This window comes from Phoca vitulina, unplaced genomic scaffold (genome assembly GCF_004348235.1).
Source record: "Phoca vitulina isolate PV1807 unplaced genomic scaffold, GSC_HSeal_1.0 scaffold3, whole genome shotgun sequence".
In the NCBI taxonomy this organism is placed as follows: domain Eukaryota; kingdom Metazoa; phylum Chordata; class Mammalia; order Carnivora; family Phocidae; genus Phoca; species Phoca vitulina.
This window is the reverse complement of record NW_022589706.1, coordinates 39454928-39479069: the sequence shown is the minus strand read 5'-3', so window position 1 is coordinate 39479069 and position 24142 is coordinate 39454928. Positions and strand designations below refer to the sequence as shown.

Sequence of the window (24142 nt, the reverse complement as noted above, 5' to 3'; positions counted from 1 at the left end):
TACAAAAGACCAAAAGGATTATAATGATTCATTTTTCTCTTTTTATATTTCATTGAAATTTTTTTCTTTTTTTTTTTTTTTTAAAGATTTTATTTATTTATTTGACAGAGACAGCGAGAGCAGGAACACAAGCAGGGGGAGTGGGAGAGGGAGAAGCGGGCTTCCCGCTGAGCAGGGAGCCCGATGTGGGACTCGATCCCAGGACCCTGGGATCATGACCTGAGCCGAAGGCAGACGCTTAACGACTGAGCCACCCAGGCACCCGAAATTTTTCTTTTTAAACATGTATCATCTCACTTAGAAGTGAGACCTAAAACCTCACCAACTTAGAACAGATTGATAGAAGAGTCTAACGGATCTGTTTGCCTACTACTAAAGCACCTCATTCAGTGAAGCTAGGGAGATGGATTGCCAGATCCCAATAACAGACCATTTTAATCACAAGAAAAGGAATTTTAAATATATATGAGCAAAAACAACCAATAAAAGGGCAAAGAGCTACAGCTTAGAGTGTAAACAAGAGAAGCTTAGGTACTCAAGGAATCCAAATTAAGGGATTTGGATTATCATACTAAGAAAAAAGGACAAGGGTGCCTGGGTGGCACAGTCGGCTAAGTGTCCGACTCTTGGTTTTGGCTCAGGTTGTGATCTCAGGGTCATGGGATCAAGGCCCGCATCAGACTCTGTGCTCAGCCCAAAGTCTGCTTGAGACTCTCTCTCCCTCTGCCCCTCCATCTCATGTGCACATGCTCTCTCTCTCTCAAATAAATAAATCTTAAAAAAAAAAAAAAAAGAAAGGACATTCTAACTTATCGATCTTGCCACTCTGTGTCAAGGGACCAGCCTAGTGGTCCCCCAGGCAAGGTGACTGTGTAGGAATATGCAGGCTGTTTCCTGAATGAGGATGCCCAGCCAAGCTGCAAGAGGTGAAATCACCCATCAAGTGCCAGGCCAGGGGCTCCAGCACAGGGCTGCATCTGCCTGGAGGAGGGGCAATTTTTTTGACCATGCATAAGGTTTTGAATCATGGGCCCATGGGGCTGCATCTGCCCAGAGAGGACACTGTAGGATAGTAGATTATGCCAACTCCAGAATATGCCATTTTAGCATAAGGATTATTTTGAGCTGAAGGCAGTTGAGAAGCAGATACAGGAAAAGCTCTCTATCCTTCCCTTATTTGCCTAGAAGCAGGACAAACATTTACAAAGGTATCCTCCCTCCCCTCTCTACCAGGAAGGACAAAAGTTAAGGACTGGAGACAACTTAAACCATTATCAGCCTGGAGATGGCACCAGAAGAATCTATGTAACAAACCTTACTAACTAGCTTTTATCTTTCATTAGTTTCTCTCTATATTTGCCTTCCCACAATTTGCCACCCCTAGAAATTCAGAGTCCTTTTCTTTTGTCTTACCATGTCTCTAAATATTTATTGTCCCATTGCTAAGATGGTATAGAAAATCAAATACTAACCATCCCTTGAAGTTACTATCTCTCAGTACTCCCATTCAAAGTGTGATGCACACATTAAAAAACTTTTTTTTTCAGGGGCACCTGGGTGGCTCAATTGGTTAAGCATCTGACTCTTGATTTCAGCTCAGGTCATGATCTCAGGGTCCTGGGATTGAGCCCTGTGTTGGGCTCCACACTCCGCGGGGAGTCTGCTTGTCTCTCTGCCCCTCCCACCACTCACGCTCTCTCTCTCTCTCTCAAATAAACAAATAAAACCTTTTTAAAAAGACAAAAATCAACAAAAAAACCCACAAACTTTTTTCTCAGGGCACTTGGGTGGCTCAGTCAGTTAAGCATCCGACTCTTGGTTTTGGCTCAGGTCATCATCCCAGGGGTTGTGAGATCGAGCCCCCTGTTGGGCTTGTGCTCAGCGCAGGGTCTGCTTGTCCCTTTCCCTCTCCCTCTGCACCTCCCCTGGCTTGAGTGCTCGCTCTCCCTCTCTCCCTCTCGCTCAAATATATAAAATCTTTAAAAAAACCTTTTTCCCCCCATTAATCTATTTTTTTGTCAGTCCAATTTACAGAGCCCCAGGTAGAGAACAAAGGAAGATAGTGGGAAAAATTATTTTTCCTCCTTACAACACCTGTCCCTCATTCTCAAAGAGCAGTTTTGTTTCAAGGATTAGAAGTTCTGTAGCCCTGTATGGAGTTAAGTACTAGGTGATCTCAAAAAAAGGGAAGAAGGAGGATTGGGGATACTATGTATGCACTCTCTCTCAGTAACAGGGTACCCCTGGGTCAGGAGGTGAGGCTAAGCTGAGCAGAGCCAGTGTCGTGGGAATGTAACCTATACAGTCCCAAAGAGCCCTGTGCTTGTTCTAATGTTTTGCTTGTACTGTTTTAAAATTCTTAGTTTTTGAACAAAGGGCCCCACATTTTCATTTTGCACTGGACCCCACAAATTAGGTAGCCATTCCTTAAGGTAAAGGTGGCATAGTAAAGGGCTGAGGATTTAGAAACCACTCAATGCTGCAGCCTTCGGGAGCACAATTCAATATGCAATTCTGGACTTGGGTGTGACGAGACAAAGAGACCTAAAGAAGCTACGGACCAGGCCCGCCTATAATCCATGGGCTGGTAACAACAGAGCACCCAGCGCCTGCTGCCAGGGGTGAGCAGCTCAGGGTGGTTAATTTTGTAACCTAATTGCTCCTCCTGCAAGTATGAGAAGACTGTGAAGATTCGAGTCCCCCAGAGAATTACTCCCAGGTACCAAATAACACAAGTACTCCAGCTCAGTGATGGTCCTTTCCATTCTCTACAACCTCTCGATGATTACTGTTAACTACTAGCCCAGGACAGCAGGGGGGAGAACCAAAGAGAAATTTCTTCATTGACTAGTTTGAGCACAGACACTTCTTTTAATAATAGGAAAACTGATTGTCCTACTCATCTGCCCTCCTCTCTTTCTTTATTACCCTTCAGCATTTTTATCTTTCTCTTCTAACTTTTTTAACTTTTATTACAATGTGCAATATTACCAAGGCTAATTTTTTTATAGGAAATATTCAGGAAATTTCATTAAGATCATATGTACCCCCCCCCCACTAATTCAGCAGTGAGACAAGTGATTAGGGTGAAAATAAATTCTTTTGAAATTTCAAAATGATAGCATAAATAAGGTTTTAAGACTTAGCCTACTATTATCTCCAAGTGATAGAATTATAAAGGATTTTTTAAAAGATTTTATTTATTTATTTGAATCTTAAAAAAACGGGGCACAGTTGGTTAAGAGTCTCTTCATTTTGGCTCAGGTTATGATCTCAGGGTCATGGGTCGGGCTCCGAGCTCAGTGGGGAGTCTGCTTGAGATTCCCGCTCTCCCTCTCCCTCTGCCCATCCCCCTGCTTGCACTCTCTCTTTCTCAAATAAATAAATGTTTTTTTTTAAGATTTATTTATTTATTAGAGAGAGCACAAGCACAAGCAGGGGGAGTGGCAGAGGGAGAGGGAGAAACAGGCTCCCCACTGAGCAGGGTGCCAGACTCGGGGCTCGGTCCCAGCACCCTGGGATCATGACCTGAGCCGAAGGCAGATGCTTAACTGACTGAACCACCCAGGTACCCCGATTATAAAGTATTTCTTATCTTCTTTATACTCTTATTTATCTTCAAAATGTTTCATAGTAATTTATGACTCGAAAAAATAAAAATTTCAAAAGGTTTAACCTGAGTAAAAACTATTTCCACATATTTTAGAAAGATCTTTTTCCATATAAACTACTGATACACTAATTTTTTTTAAGATTTTATTTTTTAAGAATTCTCTACTCCCAACATGGGGCTTGAACTCATGACCCTGAGATCAGGAGTCACATGCTCTACTGACTGAGCCAGCCAGGAGCCCCTAAACTGCTGGTATACTAATTAGAAATCAATTTTACCTATTCATTAAAGCTGGTTCCTTAAGAACTTCTACTTGGCAATAGTTCGATAGCTTAGCTCAAATTGCTACATCTTTTCATCTTTGAAAGCCTTAAGAATGTCACTTAATTTTTCAAATTGGGGATTGAAAAACACAGGAAAAAGAGAAGTAAAAATCATTCATAATCCAGTTGGTTGAAAAAAATAATATAAAATAAAAAGCAAAATATTCCCCAACCCCAGTTTTCTTACACATGAACAGACTTATCTACAATACACTTTTTTTAAATAAAAGGGAAATAAAAAATTTTGATTTTTTTCACATGAAAGTATATCATGCACATCTACATTGGGCATCACACACACACACACACACACACACACACACACAAATACATATGAACCTTGTTCTTCTTAATGACGATCTGAACCATGATTTATTTAGCCAATTTTCCTACTGCTGAGCAATAGACTGTTTCTTGCCATTGTAAATATGGCTTCAGTGAATATTTCTGTATATGTATTTTTATATACAATGCTATTACTTCTACAAAATTCTTTTTTTATTTTTTAAGTAGGCTCCATGCCCAGCGAGGAGCCCAATGTGGGGCTGGAACCCATGACTCTGAGACCGAGACTTGAGCTGAGATGGAGTTGGACGCTTAACTGACTAAGCCACCCAGAGCCCCTACTTCTGCAAAATTCTTAAGAGTGCTATTCTTCAATTAAAGAGGACAGACATTTTAAATCTTAATAAATGCAATCAAATTAGCCTCGTATAAGGTTGATCAATTATACTCTCATAGCATATGAGTCCCCCATTTCTCACATCCTTTATTGCATATAACATTATCAATGTTTTTCAAATGTTCTTAATCTGATTCTTAAAAAAGTATTTTCATTCACATCCCAGAACATCTTTTCATACAATTTTTGGCCACTTGTGAAACTTCTGTAAATGTGCTCATATCCATGCCTATGTTTTCATTGTCTTTCTCTTATTGTTCACTTTTATACATTTTGTTGCTCAGCACCCCCCACTAATGCTAGCTGAGTCACGTCTTCACGAGGCCCAGGGCCAAGGCTGCCCTTAGACTGAGGGGACAGCAGCATCTAAGACCACAGCAGCCTCATTAGTTAACCTAATCTTTTATTGTTCTCACATCCTAGCACGAAAGAATAAAAGATGTCTACCTGCTACTAATGACCAAAAGTATAAAGCTTTAACAGTGCTTTGGAATATTCAAATACCAAGAGATGGCTTAGTGGAAAGCAACACACCACAGCATACACAGACATGAAGTTGTTTTTTTCATTTGAATAATTTCATGTGTACACACAGCAGTAAGAATCACAGCACACCTCATCACACTGTGAGCAGCCTTAAAGAGACAGAGCCATCTACTCTCAGCAGAAAAACTTTAAATAACTGCATAGAACACTCTGATCATCCTTTGTAAAAAAATATCTGGATATTTTAAAAAAACAACTAGAATAAAATTTACCAAAAAATGACAAATATTTGGTTAGAATGGTGAGTTTGGGAGGTATTTTTTCTCTTCTTTAAATTCTCTAAATGGTATTTTAATTTCATCATTCAAAAGTAAATTTTAATTCTGAAATTAGAATGGTCATGGTTGCACAACTCCATGAATGTACTAAAAACACAGAGGTGTACACCTTAAAAAAGTAAATTTGATGATATGTGTGTATTATTTCTCAATAAAGTTGTGGTCTTCATAAAACTAAAATTCTAAAGTTAAAATACCGAATTGCAGGGGCAGGCAATATATGGGAACTCTGTGCTTTCTGCTCAATTTTGCTATAAAACTAAAACTGCTCTAAAAAAATAAAGTGTATCTTAAGAAAATACTACGATGCAGTTTTTGTTAATTTCCCACTAATTTTATGTTAAAAGTTCTGGAAGGCAGAATACATAAAAGTTACAGCACAGACAAACCTCTTTGCAACCCCTTGTTCTTGGCAATGATATCTGATAAGCAGTTGAATGTGGCTTCTTCTTTTTTTTTTTTTAATGTGGCTTCTTAAAGTATCAATGAAATTTGTGTCAGTATATTCAAAAACTTCTGTGTGACTTTGATCCTAAGGTAACTTATTGAGCCTGTGTAGTAGAGTGATCTATGCTCCCATTATGCTTAGTAGAATTAACAATGTTAATATTGAGAGGGCCAGTATCTTAGAGATATTCATTCTTTCTCTTTCTATTCTGGCTCAGCTTCTGGAGTCCCAGCTGAAAATTTCATTGCGTTGAACTATTTCATATAAAAAAATTAAGTTCTAGGTTAATTAAAAAGCCACTAAGAATAAATTGATTCCATTTATCACCAGTGTACTGTATCTCTGGGGGCTGGCTATTCTTTAGAACTTTCTATTTGAAGGTTAAGCCAAAAAGGGAGAACTTACAAATATTGCATCTAAAGTGCTAAATAAGAAGCCATAATAATCATCAAGATACAAGTGAACTGTACTACTATAATGAATTTGGTTAAAATAGACTTCTGAGTGTTTCTTTAAGTTTTCTGTTCTTCAAGAAGATACATACAAATAAGATCCATTTTTATTCCCAAATGATGAATGGAAACAAAAGAATATTTCTGTGTTATGGCAGTCTGGGGTACGAAAAAGCCACTACCCCCAACTTGGGCTCTTAAAAGTTTAAGTTAACTCCAAGTGTTATAAAATCTGTTCTTGAAAGCTCAGGTAGGAGAATGCCTCTTCCTGAAAGGAAACTTGAGAAATCCTTAGGAAGAAATCCCTGAATACTGGTTAGATTTCAAACTAAGGGCATAAGGAAATGTTAGGTTCTTTCTAGCCAAGCCTATTCCTCACACCTAAATTAAGGTACTGCTAAAAACATGAAACAAGATTTAAACAATATTTGCCACAAAATTTCACATTTCTTCTTTCAGTTTGCTACCCTGATACAAGTCTTTTTGGGGGCTATATCTCGTTCCAGTGACTATGTTTTCAGATCATCTTCCCATGACAGTGTAACTTAGGAGGAACATCTGTGACTAGAGATGACTTTCTTTGTTTTGCCTGTTATGCATCAAGCTGTGGGGACTGACCTCCCCAAACTGCCACTGTGTTCTGAGAGTGGTGAGAAGGAGCCAAAGAAAACACAAAGAAATAATAACCCAGAAGCTGAAAAAATACAAAGGAATCCACCTGATGAATGAAGAAGGTAGGAAATTTTTGACTGAACTTAAGTGATCTATGGCTGCTTGGGTTTTATTAAATTTGAATCACCACCCATCAAAACAAAAACTAGTAACCTAAGGTTAATACTTTGGCCTCACTTTAAAGTATATTATTTTCTCTATGCCTTTTATTTTCCCCTTCAACTTTAAGGGTACAAATCCTCTATGCAGCCTTTTTTTTTTTTAAAAGTCAGCATGGGGAAGGGACACATTTTCTTGTTCTATCTTATGGGCACTAAAAGGACATGGCTATGGCTCTAAGAAAAGCGTTACTTGTGAAGTCACATAGAGTACAGCGCCTGGCACAAAGTACATTATAAGTTCCCATTATGTAGAGAACGAGAGCTCTGCTTTTTGAAGGTTCTCTCTATCTACTTCTTCACAGGTGCAAAGCAGTTCAGTGCATACTATTTTTTCCTATTTCCATATTAAATACTACCTCCTACCCCATCTAAGGACATTTAGACAAATATCTTGCTGTATCACAGGAGGGTAGGAATGAGATAGATCATTATGCGTCTGTTTCTTCCCTGATTAAATGCCAGATGCAACTTCTAATGTCAAAGACCTACGATAACACCAATTTGCTCTGGAGAAGGTGCCTTCTCCTACCTTCTGTTTGAGGCTCGTGGTCAATGGGCTACACAATTTCTCATGATTCAAAGAAATAATAGCTTAAAATGAAACCTGGTTTACTAGGGGTTTGGATAAGAAATCCTTGAGAAATCAACTCTATAATCATAGAACTGTGCAGATGGGTCACACAGCAAAGTAAAGCTATGGTTTCTAACGAGGAAAGATAATGTTAGTCAAGGGAGCCACATAATCAAGAGAAAAAGAAAAACATTCTCCCCTGCCCCCCCAAATTCACCCTAAACAATAAGAAACTAGGAAGGTCTAATAGAGTGTTCTGTAACCTCCCTTAGGGACACAGTTAAACCTTTATAACATGAGTCCCAGAAAATTACTCTGGGACCAGGCTCTCACACAATGGGAAGTCATACTGGCCAGAGGGTCTGTGTTGTGGAGTGGGGGCAAAAAGGGAAGAAGAGAAGTTCAGTGCAGGCATAATGCAGAATGTCTTCCAAAGCTCTCGTTTGTCCTGATTTTCATTTCTACTTTCCCAAAGAGGAAAGTTTATAACATCCAAATAAGCTATTTTAAACCTATTTTTTTTAAAGGAGAGACACTGCTCCAGATAAAACAAAACAAAAAGAAATAACACCCAGGAAATCAACCAGCAAGAATGAATTAGTATACACAAATCCTTTATATCTCTGCCAAGAAAGGTGGGGTAAATCCAATCACTGTTGGTGTCCATGTACATCATTGGAAGGAATTTTGCGGAAAAAAAATTGAAATGAGAGTTTAAAATCAAAATGTCCTGATCACTAGTAGTAAAAATAGATGTATTTTAGGGCTCATTCAATGCAATATATTATGACAGTTCTTATTTATATGGTATTATTGAAGGATGAGTTTCAGTTTCAAAATTTTCAAAAATAAAAGCATTTTGAACAGAAATTTTTACATAACATATTGTACATGAATAGAATGTAAACTGTTCTTGAGGTCTCAGGGCCATTACTATTAGGCTTCAGTGCAATAAAATGATGTCTTAAGGGAAGTATTCAAGATGGTCTGTTCCTATCAATGCCCTTGTGCCTTAAAACATTTCCGTGCCTATTTTAAAATAAGTATTCTGCCTCCTTCTTTCATGTGTTTAACTGTCACTTCTTATTAGGTCAGTGAGTCTGATTCTCATAATTCCTTCTTTTAAGTGTATGTTTCTTGTGCCTGTGATAGAGGAGGTTAAATAATCAAGCAGGATAGACTTATAAGTATAGAGAGAATCATTAGGTGTCAAGCAAAAGTCTAAGAAGCTCCCCCGGGAGTTTGGAGGATGAATGGCATGTTTCAGGGCCTCGACTTTGCTGTGTCCCAGACAGCTGAGGTTACTGTACAAGTAATTTATGATTAAATCCAACTAGTTCTGTACACTAGAAGCATTAAGGAAGAGATGGCTTTTGTCTCTTTAATTTGCCACTCAGAGTAGCCCCTCCATACCGTACCTGAAATAACAGCACCCAGAGTCTCATTATGGACATTCTGTGTAAGTTTAATTTCCTCCATGGCCAAGGTTTTGTTAAATGTTACTGAAATAAAAAGTACAGCATGCAATCTGTGAGCACAAAGCTTATGAAATTGTAAAAAAAAAAAAAGTGCCCCACACTTATATTATCAATTCTGTCCTTTACCTTCCACGTCAGTGAAAGCAAGCACATTACCTTCATCATACAGAGGCATAGAATTTGTAATAAAATGGAATAGATGGAGGGAAACAAACTGATATCTGTAATAAAACACTGAAATTATTACTGCATTTCACAGTCTATAAAAATGGCACATTCACAGAATTACAGTCTCCATCAAACTGCTGACCCCTGCCAAGAGGGAGAAATTTACTGCACTCCTCATACCTGAAAGGGAAAGGTAAGATTAGTTCACAGACGCGTTCCCTTTCAGTATTAATGGAGTCAGTGTTTACACTAGATGAAACTACATAATTCCCAAACTATGAAGAAGAAAACTCTATCTGGCCAAATTTACAACCCTCTCACATCTTATCTCTTCTGTTTCAAAATGCTCTCTGATATCCAAAATTTGTATTCTGTTATTATAGTCTAATTTCTTGTAATGTTTTCAAGCTAAGAGAATAACAGGTTTATAAAATGTAACAATAATCATGATGATGTTTTCTTTTGTTCCTGTATTATTTTCCAAGTAGCTCAACATATTTTGCAAATATCCATTCTCACAGAGGTTATTAGGAAAAAAATTATCCTGGATTGACAAACTAAGGCAAAAATAATTTTTGAAACATTTAAATTTATATAAAGGTCGAGTTTTACTCTCCTGCTTTGCCAGGTATAACAAGTTTCCATTTTAAGTTCTATTTCTTTAGAAAAATCAAATTCCATGTGCTTTTCTAGCTATGCCCATAGGTTCTTTTGGCATCCATCTTCCTATTTGGTATAAGTAATCACCTAAACTGTCTTAATACCATAATGTCTTTTTTTTAAAACTTTCTTATACTTTTTGAAATACCAACCACATTTTTTATTAAGTATTACTTTCTCTGCATTTCTGTAAACTTTAAACTTGTTTTTTCTTATTTTTCTTATTTTTTATTTTTTTAAAGATTTTATTTATTTATTTGACAGAGAGAGCAAGAGAGCACAAGCAGGGGGAGCAGGAGAAGGAAAGGGAAAAGCAGGCTCCCCGATGAGCAGGGAGCCTGATGCGGGGCTCGATCCCGGGACTCTGGGATCATGACCTGAGCCGAAGGCAGATGCTTAACCATCTGAGCCACCCAGGCGCCCCTTATTTTTATTTTTTTAAAGTAGGTTTCATGCCCAGCATGGAACCCAATGCAGGGCTTGAACTCATGACCCTGAGATCAAGAGTCAGACGCTTAACTGACTGAGCTACACAGGCACCCCTGAACTTTTGGTCTTTGTAATTTGTACAGCTTTTATCATCTGTTCCTTTTTTTTTTTTTTTTTTAGATTTTATTTATTTATTTATTTGAGAGAGAGAGAGAACGAGTGGGAGTGAGGGGCAGAGGGAGAGGGACAAGCAGACTCCCCGCTGAGCAGGGAGCCAGATGTGGGGCTCAATCCCAACACCCTGGGATCATGACCTGAGCAGAAAGCAGGTGCTTAACTGACTGAACCACCCAAGGCCCCAAGACGGCCACTTTCTAATCTCCGGAACCTTTAAATATGTTACCTTATGTAGCAAAGGGGCTTTGCAGATGTGATTAAACAAGGATGTTGAGATGAGAAGATTATTCTGGATTTCCCAGGTAGGCCCACTGCAACCACGAGTACCCTTACAAGAGAGGCGAGAGTGTCAGGAGTCACAGGAAGAGGTATGATGACAGAAGCAGAGGTCAGAAAAAAACTGAAGATGCTAGTGAAGGGGAGCAGAATATGTCACCGCAAATAGGCCATTTTGGCATATTGATTATTTTGAATTAAAGTTACTTGGGGGATAGTCAGTGCAAGAAGGACATTCTTAACTCTCTTGTGTGTCCCCCGCTGAAAGCAGGAAATAAATCTCTCATGTGAAAGCTACCCTCCCTGTGCCAGTTGGGTAGAAGGCATCCTTATTACCAGAGAGGCAAGTTAGGGCCAAGAGGATGTATAAACAAACTTTGTTACTTTTTCACTAATTTAGTACCCCAAACCCAAACCTTTTTGTTCTGTCAGTTCTTCACAAATTTATTGTTTGTTTAAGATGACAGACGCTTCCTGCTTTGGTCACTTCTTTGAGTCTCATATTTTTAAGGGGCTCCTGTATGTATGAAATCAAATTTGTTTTTTTTCCTGTTAATCTATCTTATGTCCATTTCATTATTATACCAGGCAAAGAACCTAGAAGGAAACATTTTTCTACCCCTACACTACAATGCTGGCCTTGAAGATGGGAGGAAGGAGACATAGGCCAAGGAAGGTGGGCAGTCTCTAGAAGCCAGAAAAGGCAAGGAAAGGGATTCTCCCCTTGAGCATCCAAAAGGAACACAGCCCTACTCCCTCATTTTAGCCTTCTGACCTCCAGAACTGTAGGATGATAAACTTACATTGTTTTCATCCACAATCTTCAAGGGAATTTGTTACAACAGCAAGAGGAAACTCATATACATCCTCAGAAAATTATCAAGGTTTCTGTGGTCAAACAATTTTGAGAAACATTATTCACTCTATCTCCCTCTCAGTGCCTACAATTTGAGAAGTCCTATAGTAAAGAATCCTGTTTAACTTTGTTTAACTAGAATTTCCCAAAAGTTTTAACCATAGACATTTTAAGGACTATTTAACCAGAACCCACTTTGGGAAACAATGGTTTAAGGATTTATGCTATGGATGATGGCATCCAGAAGGATGCAGACATTCATTGATCTAGAATGAAATTCCACCCACTGATGGCATTTCAGTGAATTATTACTGAGTGTCCATTACAGCTTTACATGTGACAGGTACTGGAAGAGGTAAGAAGGGATGAGATATAAAGACAAAAGAAAATATTAGTGATTCCAAGGAAATTATCATTTCATATGGGATATGACATATTTACCAAAAGCTATAAACCGGGTAGAAAATGTTAGGTTCTGTGTGTATATATGGGGGCAGGATGAGCTGTGGTGGGAGTCTGGAGGAAAGAAAACGAATGATTTCTGGGAAGTGGGGGGTGTCAGAGAATGAACTGTGGAAGAGCTGGCATTCGATTTTGTCTTTTAGGGGCAGCGAGGCTGAGGGGAAGAGAGAGAAGAGAAGGAGGACGTTCTGGAGTGGTGGCACCAGGGTGAGCAGCCCTACCAATTACAGGCACTATGTGACCCCAGAACTAAGCTGTTCCCTACTGGGGAAGGTAAGACAAGCCTTGGTAAGCCACGTCTTTATGTGCGCAATAATCAGAATTATAAATTGGGGTTCTAGTTCCAGAAAATTCTGAAGTTGTTACAAAAACACCAAAATTTATGGCAAATAAATGAACATCAAATGACGTGTTTTTAAAATACACAAGTATAGGGGCGCCTGGGTGTCTCAGTTGGTTAGGCACCTTACTCTTGATCTCAGCTTAGGTCTTGATCTTGGTGTCATGGGTTCAGGCCCCATGTTGGGCTCCTTGCTAGATGTGGAACCTCCTTAAAAAAATAAAGTAAAACACAGTAGGGACACCTGGGTGGCTCAATCAGTTAAGCATCTGCCTTCGGCTCAGGTCATGATCCCAGGGTCCTGGGATCGAGCCCCATGTCGGGCTCCCTGTTCTATGGGGAGTCTGCTTCTCCTTCTCCCTCTGCCTCTCCCCTGCTTGTGCTCTGTCTCTCTCTCAAATAAATAAATGAAAGCTTTCAAGAAAAATATATAAGTATACATGACCAAATACTTAATATAAAACTTTATCTTATATGCTCCTTTTGGGGTATCTTCCTGCATGGAATGGACTTTCTCAGGCTCCTTAAAATATGTCCCGGGTAAAGTTTAGACTAAAGATGTTTTTTGCTTTTCCTGGTAAATCTTCCTAGTGGTAAGGATGGCTTTCTTTATTGTTCCTTGGACCCCTAAATTTCAGTTCAGAATTGGAGTCACCTATTCCGAAAAGTTTCAATACCAACTCTGTGTCCACGAAGACTATGCTTTAATAGTAAATGCTAAAGGAGGACCGTTTCTGTGCTACTTTAGCTTCCTGTTGGGTGTCAGTTTTAGTCTCCTTGGGAGCAGAAACTATCTCACTGTTTGTTCTTTGGAAGCTGAGACTCCAGAGCAGTGGAGGCATTCAGCATATGTTTGTTGAAATGGTGAAAGGATTATCAAAGTGAAATCTTGGCTCCACTCAAACCGATTTAGAAGAAAGCATTTATTTCAACATGGAAAAGGAAGATTAAAGCGTGTGGCAGTTTAGAGATAAGGAATTCAACAGAATTTTTTGGTGGGGGTGGGGACTTTAGTCCCTAGAAGAAACAGGCTTATCACTTTCTGGAAGGGATGCCTATACTGTCCATGGGCTTGATCCAAAGAGAGTGGTGAATCAAGCAGTTATTTTCTGAAGTTTCATTAAAGAAAGAAAGGGCAGGATTTAGAGGATCACAGGCTCCTCCCAAGAAACATATTCACATAGGTGTGACCTCTGGAGATTATGTGCCCCCCCCCTTTGTCTACCAAACACCTTCTCATCTTTCAAGATAGCTCAAATGACACCTCTGGGAGGCCCTGTGACTCGCTTTGGCAGTTGTTTACTCTGCCCTTTGTGTTTCCCAGCACTCTGTGCAGAACTCTCTCAAATATCACTAATCACATTTTATATGGTTATCTGCTTACATATCTGAATTCAATTCCATAAAGTTCTGCTAGGGCGATGTTAGATTGAAAGGCTCCAGGGCAAGGACTCTGGCCTTTAGAAGCTACTTCCTTCTCTGGGAGACAGACAAGGATACAACTACTTCTAATTCTCGGCAACCGCAGGAGAACATATGTAGAGAGGAGATCATGGGAGGGATGGCAGGGGCATAGTTCATATCCTCAGCCCTTAGCACAGTGTCGGGCACATAACGAGCTCCATACATGTCAGTGGAGGGAGGGAGATAGACAGAGATGAAAGAAGGGGGGAGGGAGAGAGAGAAGGGAGGGAAATCAGCAAAAGTGCCGCACCTCTCATCCCTGTCACTCGGCTGGGTGTTGTCAACTCATCAGTTACTCTACAGGTGGTATTCTCAGATCCCTGGAAGAGATATTTTGGGGCAAACAGTTGATGCATCAGCCACACCTGGCATATAATACATTCATGATAATCACCATCTGAGGGCAACAAGTCATAATTTGTCCTGTATTTAACTGTCCTCCCACTCCCAGGGGGTCTGCAGAAAAGAGACTTACAGAGTTTGCATTTGCTGAAAGCACTAGCTCTATGCCAATTTAATTCTTGGGTTCTGCATCACTAGACCAGCAGGATCTTTTGCTCCTGCAAAAGGATTTAACTAGAATTTTGGTCCCCTCAGAACCTTGTTTGCCATCCAGCTGCCCCTTTCTCTGCCAGCTTCATTTGTGCAACCCACCTTGGGGTAGTGTGGCAGATAGAGAGAGGAGCCTCACTCATCTCAGTCCTCTGCTGTCTGCATCCCACAGCCCTCCCTGAGCAGCCTCTATTTCACGGAGGAGCGAAGGGAGGCGGCAGGATGATCAGCCGCCTCAAAAGATGAGAGTATAAAGTATTTCTCAAATTTTCATCTTCAACGGCTGGTATCATTCAACTCCCTGGGGGCAGACTATGCTTTGTTGCTTAGCTGGCAATATAATCTCTAGCTATCCTGATGCCAAAGTATCAATTACAGGTTCATTTGGATGATGGGATAAATTGGTGTTCAGACCACTAGACAATGACACAAATTGGAGGTGGGGGGGAAAGGATGCCAGAGGGGACTGACCTCTATTCTGAAGTAAAGCCGAATTCTTCATATCCTTGCAAATTAAGTAACATTAAGTAACTTAATCCTAAACTGCTAGTTGTCTCCTGAAGAGAGAGCCACCCGCAGCAGAAGTGAAGCAGGTATTCCTGAAGAGGCTTTTCCTTTGAGGGCCTAATTAGAGAGATGTTAACACTGCTGTAGCGCTCCAGCTCCCCCAGTGTTATGACAAGAGGAGGTTGAAATAAAAATGACTTGTGTTTAAAAATAAATGTTTTACCAGACACAAAAAGTCACATCTTGTATGACTTCATTTATATTAAATAGGTAGAATAGGTAAATCCCTAAGAGACAGAAAGCAGATCGGTGGTTGTCAGTGGTTGAGGGGAAGGAAAAATGGGGAATAACTGCTTAACATGTACGGGGTTTTAATTTGGAGGGCAGTGAAAATGTTCTGGGATAGTTGCACAACACTGTGAATGTACTAATTGCCACTGGCTCAGTCGTTAAGCGTCTGCCTTCGGCTCAGGTCATGATCCCGGGGTCCTGGGATCGAGCCCCACATCGGGCTCCCTGCTCGGCGGGAAGCCTGCTTCTCCCTCTCCCACTCCCCCTGCTTGTGTTCCCTCTCTCGTTGTGTCTCTATCAAATAAATAAATAAAATCTTTAAAAATAATAAAAAATAAAATGGCTAATTTGGGGGCACCTGGGTGGTACAGTTGGCTAAGCTTCCGACTCTTCGTTTCGGCTCAGGCCATGATCTCACGGTCATGGGATCGAGCCCCCCCCAACCAGCCCCACATCAGGCTCCGCGCTCAGGGGACAGAGTCTGCTTCAGATTCTCTCTCCCGTTGCCCCTCCTGCTCATGAGCACTCACTCTCTCTCTCTAATAATAAATAAATAAATCTTTAAAATGGCTAATATTACGCTATGTGAATTTCACCTGAATAAAAAAAAATGTTTTATAATTAAATGTTTTCTAATTGAAGACCTCAGTATTTCTCATTGCTCAACCAACTACCACTACTGGGAAATGAGGAGGATTCTAGTCCCATTCCATAGTGATAAGAGGGATTAAGTAGGCCACTAAGTTCTAATACTTGTCACCCTCAGGCCTTTCCTGTGACAAGCCTCGTACTTCCCCAGAATGTGCGTAGCAGGGAAGTAATTCAAACCAGCGACCCCTGACTTGCTTGGCCCTTGACAATTAAGTCGCAGCAGCAACTGTTTACCTGCGGGGCAGAGCGCCAGCCAGGCCATCAAAAGTCGATGGGGTGCACCTGCGCTGACTAACTTCTGAGCCCGCCCCCCCACACCAGACCCAGGGGACCTCGCTGCTTTCTGGGCAGTGGCCAGCCGGGGGTGGGGGGGGGCAGCAGGCAAAGACTGCGAATCATTTTCATTCAGTAGGAAAATATGAAGACCTTGCTCTTGCCACACTCTTTCAGGATCAAAGAAAATCGATTTTAACAGAGTAGAAGCATCTTTGGAAGAGACGCAGTTTTTCCCTTTTTTGATTCTAAGAAGAATATACGCTTCAACACACAGATCCAAAGCAGTCAGCTGTGAAGTGAAAATAGAAGCCCAAGAACTTCGGAGGAATAAAAACACATTGAGAACAGAGGTAAAAAGAAGGGCTTTGAAAAGAAACTACAAGACTATGTCACAACAAACAATGACTAACAAGTCTCTGTAAAAGCAGGAAGGGGACGGCCCAGTCTTACCTGACACCTCCCCTCTCTTACCCCACACCATGCAATCAGGGCCACGGACAAGGAAGCCTCCTAGGCCCTCACCCAAGCAACTTTCTGAACCATTCAGTATGTCTCACATTCTACTTCTTGACATAGCTCTAATTTTTCTGGTTTTGACCTTCTGACCTTTTTTCCAACCACACTTTGTCTCACCACCCAGACTTAACAGTTAGCCTTGGGATTTGTTTTTCCTTGAGCAAGATCTAGACATTCCTCTGGGAATGCTGCCTTTGGTGGCTTGGTGCACCTTTAGCCTGACCCAGGGATGTCACCCTTCACTGTGACTCATGGAAAAGTGTTCAGTTCTGTTTTGGTGTACCCTTGCTTTTCTCAGGTGCATCCCTCAAGACTAAGACTAAAAATAAAGCTCTAATGCTGATTTCAGGCTCACAAATGGCCAGACAAGCTCCATATTAAAAAAGAATTTTTAAATATAATGAGAAAGCAAAATATATTAAATGCTTTCAAAATCCCCTAATTCTACTGCAATATGCCAATTGACTCAGTCATATATTTTCCTGTATTGTGTAAGAAAAACCCATGTGGTCTCATCACAAAATGTTATACACACCACAGAAATTACAGTATTATTTTTCTGGAAAAATTCTGAAAACAGGGAAATAGCGTCTGTTTCTTATGTCTGTCATGCTATGGAATGAAATGCAAAATGGGGAGTGGGTTACCGAGGCATCTATTTTCCCTTTGATAGGAATGCTGAGCTAGAGCATCAGTTTTGAGCTATCTTGAGATTAAGCAGTATGGACAGGGACTGCAGGGTTGTATGTGCGCAGTTCCTGTCCTCAGCCAGGACAGCGCCCCGTCTCTCCATCCGCATATCCCTGCCACAGCGGTGCACTGACTCTTAGCTCCTCTGCTTACTGACTCTGAGCCTGCTTCTCCACTAGTACCAGGGGAAGAGTAACACCCATTATTAATTATAGTCAGGGGTTAAACTGTGCCCCCCAAAAGGTATACTGAAGTGCTAACCCTCAGTACCTCAGAATGTGACCTTATTTGGAAAGAGGGTCATTATAAGTGTATTAGTTAAGGTGAGATCATACTGGAGTAGGATGCTGAATCTAGTATGCCTACTGTCCTTCTAAGAAAAGGAAAGACAGCCCTGTGAAGACACAAACACACAGGGAGAATGACATGTGAGGACAGAGGCAGAGACTGATGTGATGTGGCGGCAAACCTAGGAAAGCCAAGGACTGATGGCCACCACCAGAAGCTATGAAGGGGCAAGGAAGGATTCTCCCCTTTATGTCTCAGAGGGAGCATCGCCCTCTCTCTCTTTTTTTTTTATTATGTTCAGTTAGCCAGCATTTGGTACATCACTAGTTTTTGATGTAGTGTTCAACGATTCATTAGTTGCATAAAACACCCTCTCTTGCCCGTCTTGATTTTAGACTTCTAGCCTACAGAACTGTGAGACAATATATTTCTGTTATTTCGAGCCCCCCAGTTTGTGGTACTTTGTTACAGTAGCCCTAAGAACTAATATAGTGGTGGAGGTATAATTTATTTGGTGTCTGTGTGTACATGTGTGTGTTTTAAATGCAGAAGAAACACACACAGAATCAACCATGTAGGCAGGAGAAAAGGTAACTTTTCTTATGGATTTGAACTAAGGAAGTGACATTATTTTCTCTGAAGCTGACACTGCGTCTCTAAATCCACCTCCCACTACTGTCCTGTCCACTCTGCTCCAGCTCACCGGCCTCCTGGCTATGCCTGAAATATCCCACCTTGTTCACTCCTTAGGGTCTTTGCTTCAGCTGCTTCCTTTGCCTAGAACATGCCCACGGTGAACTCCTGATTTCCTGCATTTAACATTGCAATGTGTACTCCTGTGCCACCCAGCACTCCCAGTTCCCCTTAGTTCTTCTTTTTCTTGTTTCCATATTCTTATTAGCTTCTAATAGCCTAGTAATTTATTATTTCTCTATTACATGCATTATTTATTATCTGTCTCCCTCTATGCTAGAACATAAGCTCCATGAGGGCAGAGATCTTCATGTTTTGCTCATTGATGTAGAAGTCTAAAATCAAGGTACCTAAAACAGTACCTAGTTCATAATAGGTACTTGACAAAGATTCTTTAAAATCCATTATTTGGGGCACCTGGGTGGCTCAGTCGTTAAGCGTCTGCCTTTGGCTCAGGTCGTGATCCCAGGGTCTGGGACCGAGCCCCGTATTGGGCTCCCTGCTCTGCGGGAAGCCTGCTTCTCCCTCTCCCACTCCCCCTGCTTGTGTTCCCTCTCTCACTGTGTCTCTGTCAAATAAATAAAATCTTTGAAAAATAAATAAATAAACAAAACAAAATAAAATCCATTATTTATTTTTAATTAACCACTTTATGAAGCTGTACATGTGTACTGTAAAACATTAGAAAAAATGAAAAACTTCAAGTTCCCACCATCCAATAATATCTTCCAAGTTATGATAAATCAGAATGGTTTTTATATTCTTTTAAGTGACTGCCTAAGGAATTCTGTCTCTTAAGGAAAATGGTATGGATAACATCCACCTTACAAGACTTGGTACATGGATTAAATGAAATAATGTATCCAAACACTTAATATAATGCTTGCCATAACAACTCCTAGAGGTATTTTTCTTTCCTTTGATCTTGTCTTTAACTTTCATCCTTTGCCCCAACTTCTAAAAAGAAGCAGATACTTGTAGACAAGAGAATGGTATAATTTGTTCTGACAGGGGATGCAGGTGGGGAAGGTCTCCCACACCTGGCACTCAAGATGGAGTTCCCAAATTCACAGTACCAAGCTCTACGGCCCAAATGCACCATGAGACACAAGGCCACTAACTATTTCATAGAATTTTCTAACAGTAACAAAACAATAAACAGCGATAATTACATTTTTATATTACATCCTCCCATTTGCAAAAGCTTTTCATATTAATTTTTTCATACAGATGAAAGAAAGGGGCTCAGAGAATTTAAGTGATGTGGTCAAGTTTATACAGCTGCTAAGAAGAGCTGAGAATTAAATCTAGAATTAGAAGGACATCAGCAACAAGGATCTTTTAACTTGACAGTGAAATGCATTCTATCCATTTCTAGAGTCCAACTCACAATAAATAAAATATTCTTTAGTACTTTCTCCATAAGCTACTTCCCTCTCCATCCTCTAAACAAACGACTTACCTATCTTAACAGCCACACGTCCTTTCCTTTCTGGGTAACTCTCCACCAAAATTTTCTTCTTGTAAAAAGGAGATCAGTGGTTAAGCGTACCAGGAAATGGAGTACATTGCTGAGAAGACCTGGGAATCACTGCTCTTGTGAACTGTTGAGAAAAAACAAAACATCAAGAACTTTATATCTTCAGTCCTCTTGGGAAGCCTTCAAAATTAATCTCTTTGCCATTCTGGCAGAAGTCAGTACAAAGGAGTGTTTTTTGTTTTTGCTTTTGCTTTTTCTGAGGTTTTAAATTAGGTTTAATAAAATTAAACTTGCATTCCTTAGCCTATATTTATTCTAGGGCCTTAAAAGCATTTATTATAAATTATTTCTACTTTTGAAGGGACTGAAAGAATCATATCCATGAATACCGAGGCTCCCAATCTTTCTTACATACAGAATTATCACATTTATTTTTCATGGTAGTTTAGCTAAAATTCAAGGAGCTAGAAGACACAAATTCAACTTAGCAGAAAATTAAAGGCAGTAATCATTAGATTGTTTCCTCCCCCAGAGGTAGCAAAGGCACCTTTTTATTCAAATACCAATCACAGAGTTAATTAGGTTAATGGGCTCCCTGTGGGTAGGGCATGCACAATCTTTTATAAGCTTGCCAGAATGAAAACCGTCACATAGTGATTGTAGATTTTAACTGGAATGGATGTGGGATATGTCCAGGAGACATCCCCTGATTCAAATATGCCTTTTGCAGAGCTAAGAAAGAAGACAACACTCTGGGGCAATGACACAGAAAGAAATCTCTTCAAATCTCAGGATGACAATGGGTGCCTGGCCCTGACGAGGAGTTGACTGTATGGGCTTAGGGAAGGATTCCCAGCTCTGGCTACAAGGGGCTAGCTTGTATCAGACCAACTTTCCATCGAACACAACTAGAAAAGCTGGATAAGTACTTAAAAACCTGTTTAAAGGCATTGGAGTGTTACCAAGGTAGCCAGGACATAAGAGGCCAAGACCTTTGGGAGAAGAAAAACAAAACTGAGACAAATCATTATACTGCTTTTCCTTTCAAGCCATCTACTTATCTTGGGGCACCTGGGTGGCTCAATTGGTTAAGCGTCCAACTCTTGATTTTGGCTCAGGTCATGATCTCAGGGTTGTGAGATCAAGCTGCGCATTGGGCTCCATGCTGGGCATGGAGCCTGCTTAAGATTCTCTTTCTCCCTCTGCCCCTTCTTTCTCTCTCTCTCTCTCCCTCTAAAAAAAAAAAAAGGACATTTACTGATCTTAAAGAGGCACAGGGCAAAACTGCTGAGAAGCCAAGCAGAAAGCAGCTGCTTAGAGGCACATAAAGTGAGCAGACCAAAAAATACCAGAGCTGAGTACCAAATCAGTTTGGTCTCTCTTTGGATTAAGAAGGTCTGCCCTACTCTAACTGCCTATCAGAAGCAAAAGTAAGCCCCATAGAGGAAGATACCACCATCTACAGTATCTGTGATTCTTTATACAAAATGTCCTGCATTCAATCAACAATACCAGGCATTTCAGGGCATAGATTCAAGGAAGAAACAGAGAATGAAAACAGGACCCAGAGATGACAAGTCATAGAATATGGTCTTTAAAATAACTGCGATGTGTATATTTGAAATTATAAAGATTATAAAATATTTTAACACATATCTCTCAGTAAGTCACAGAACAAGCAAAAAAAAAAAAAGACAAAAAATAAGAATACCTAAGATTTGAGTAACACAATTAACAAACTCAGCCTTAGTAACCTATGTGGAATAGGCTGCCCCCAACAACTGTCACTACATATTCTTTTAAGGTACACATGAAACATTTACAGAAATTAACCACATGTGGGTCATAAAGGAACTTTCAAGAAATTTCAACAAATAGAAACCACAGAGTACTTTTTTGAACTTACCATTCTGAAATAATATAGATGCACAGGAAATAGGAAAAATAGTAACTTTTTAAAAGCAAAATGTAATTTACATATGGTAAAATAAGCTACTTTTAAGTGTATAATTCAATATATTTTGATAAAGGAATCCAATTGTGTAACCACCAACAAAATAAAAATACAGAGCATTTCCATCACGCCAGAAAGTTCCCTCATGCCCCTTTTTGTGAATTGCCACAACCCAAAGGCAATCACCGTTCTCATTTCTATATTTCTATCACCACAGATTAGTTCTGAACTTCATACAAATGGGCTCATATAGAATGTACTCTTTTGTATGAAAATACCACAACTTATAATATATTCTCCTGATGAATGGACATTTGGTAGTTTCCATTTTAGAGCTATTATGAATAACACTGCTATAAACATTCTTGTACAAACCTTTTTGTGAACATATATTTCCATTTCTCTTGGATAAACACCTAGGAGTGGAACTGCTAGGTTACAGAGTTGATGAATGTTTAACTTTATAAGAAACTGCCAAACATTTTTCCAAAATGGCTGTATCATTTTATACTCCCATCAGTAACACATAGGAGTTCCAGTTTACACAGCCTCATCGACATTTGGTGTTGGCAGACTTTCAATTTGAGCCATTCTAGTGCGAGGTTTTGATTTGCAACTCCCTGGTGACTAATAGTTGTAGCTTTTTAAAAATCTTCTTTTATGCAGTGTCTGTTCTAAGACTTTTGTCCATTTTTTAAATTGTAGTTCTTACATTATTGACTAACAGTTTTTATATTTTGATACCAGTCCTCTGTCAGATACACGTATTACATATTTTTTCTCCCAATCTGTGGTTTTCCTTTACGATGTCTGTCTTTTTGATGATCAGAAGTTTTTAATGTTGATGAACTCCAATTTATTATTTTTTCTTTATGTTTAGTGCTTTCAGTGTCCTTTAACAATCTTTGCTTAAAGTCTACTTAAAAGCCTAAAAATATTCTCCAGGAGTTCTGCAGTTTTAGCTTTATGATATATCTCAAATTGATTTTTGTTTGTGGCATAATGCAAAGGCAAGAGGTTTATTTTCCTCCCACTTGTTCTAGTAACACTTGTTGAAAAGACTTTCCCTCCCTAATTGAATTGTCATAGCACCCTCATCAATTAATTGACATACAGCATGGTATGTTTTCAATTAAACTAGAAATCAATGTATAAGTGATAACCAGAGTCCTCAAGTGTTTGACAATTAAGCAGTACATATCTAAATAACCAATAGGTCAGAGAAGAAATCACAATGGGAATTAGAAAAAATTTTTGATGTAAGTAATAGTGAAATGATAAATTAAAAATGGTGAAATGTAGCTATGGTTATATTTTAAAAGTTTAGAAAGCAATCATTTATATATCTATCTCAAGGAATTAGAGAAAGAAGAGAAATAAATCCAAAGAAAGAAAGAGGAAGTAAATAATAAAAAATAAGAGCAGAAATCATCAACGAACTTTAGAATAAGTAAAGAAAAGTCATCAAAGGCAAAAAGTTGGTTCTTTGAAAAGGACTAGTAATACTAATAAATCCTTCAGCAAACTCAAGAGCCAAAGCTGTTCATTCTCAACTCTATTACCTGAGTCTTCTTCCCACAATGCTATTTCAGAAAAAGTCTCCTCAGTTCCTCTGTTGTTGTTCCCAAAGACAAGCACAGGGTTTATTTTGCTCATGAAAGTTTTGCTTTTATTTTTTATAGAGAAACAACTACAGAATAACAGAAATAAACAGGGGGACATTGCAAAGTTCCCAGAATCTCAAATATGAGCTCTTTGCCAGCACCATTATGAGGTCAAAACAATACTGACCTAATACCTAACAAGACATCAGTCCCCAAGATGTGAAACTATCAATAAAACTATTTAAAATACTGATTTACATCCACTATTATTAAGAGTGAACTACATTCTTAGTGCATATTCTGCCTTAAAAGGGCAACAAACAACACAAAAAAGCCAATGTGAGTAGCAAGATATTTTAAAATTAAGTCTCCAGCCCTATAATCCAGCAATTCCATTACTAGGTATTTACCCAAAGGATAGAAAAATACTGATTCAAAGGGGTACATGCACCCCAATGTTTATAGCAGCATTAACAATAGCCAAATTATGGAAAAAACCCAAATGTCCATCGACTGATGAATGCATAAAGAATGCATCACACACACACACACACACACACACACACACACACACACACACACAC

At 39.6% G+C, this 24142-nt stretch overlaps 1 protein-coding gene across 1 annotated transcript in view; it reads right to left on the bottom strand.

The window, feature by feature from the left end:
- The window catches only part of CRACD (capping protein inhibiting regulator of actin dynamics), a 253368-nt gene that overhangs the window by 108917 nt on the left and 120309 nt on the right, over positions 1 to 24142 (bottom strand). The window contains 1 exon segment of the mRNA XM_032400426.1: positions 19983 to 20124. The gene's annotated coding sequence lies outside the window, so the exon portion shown is untranslated.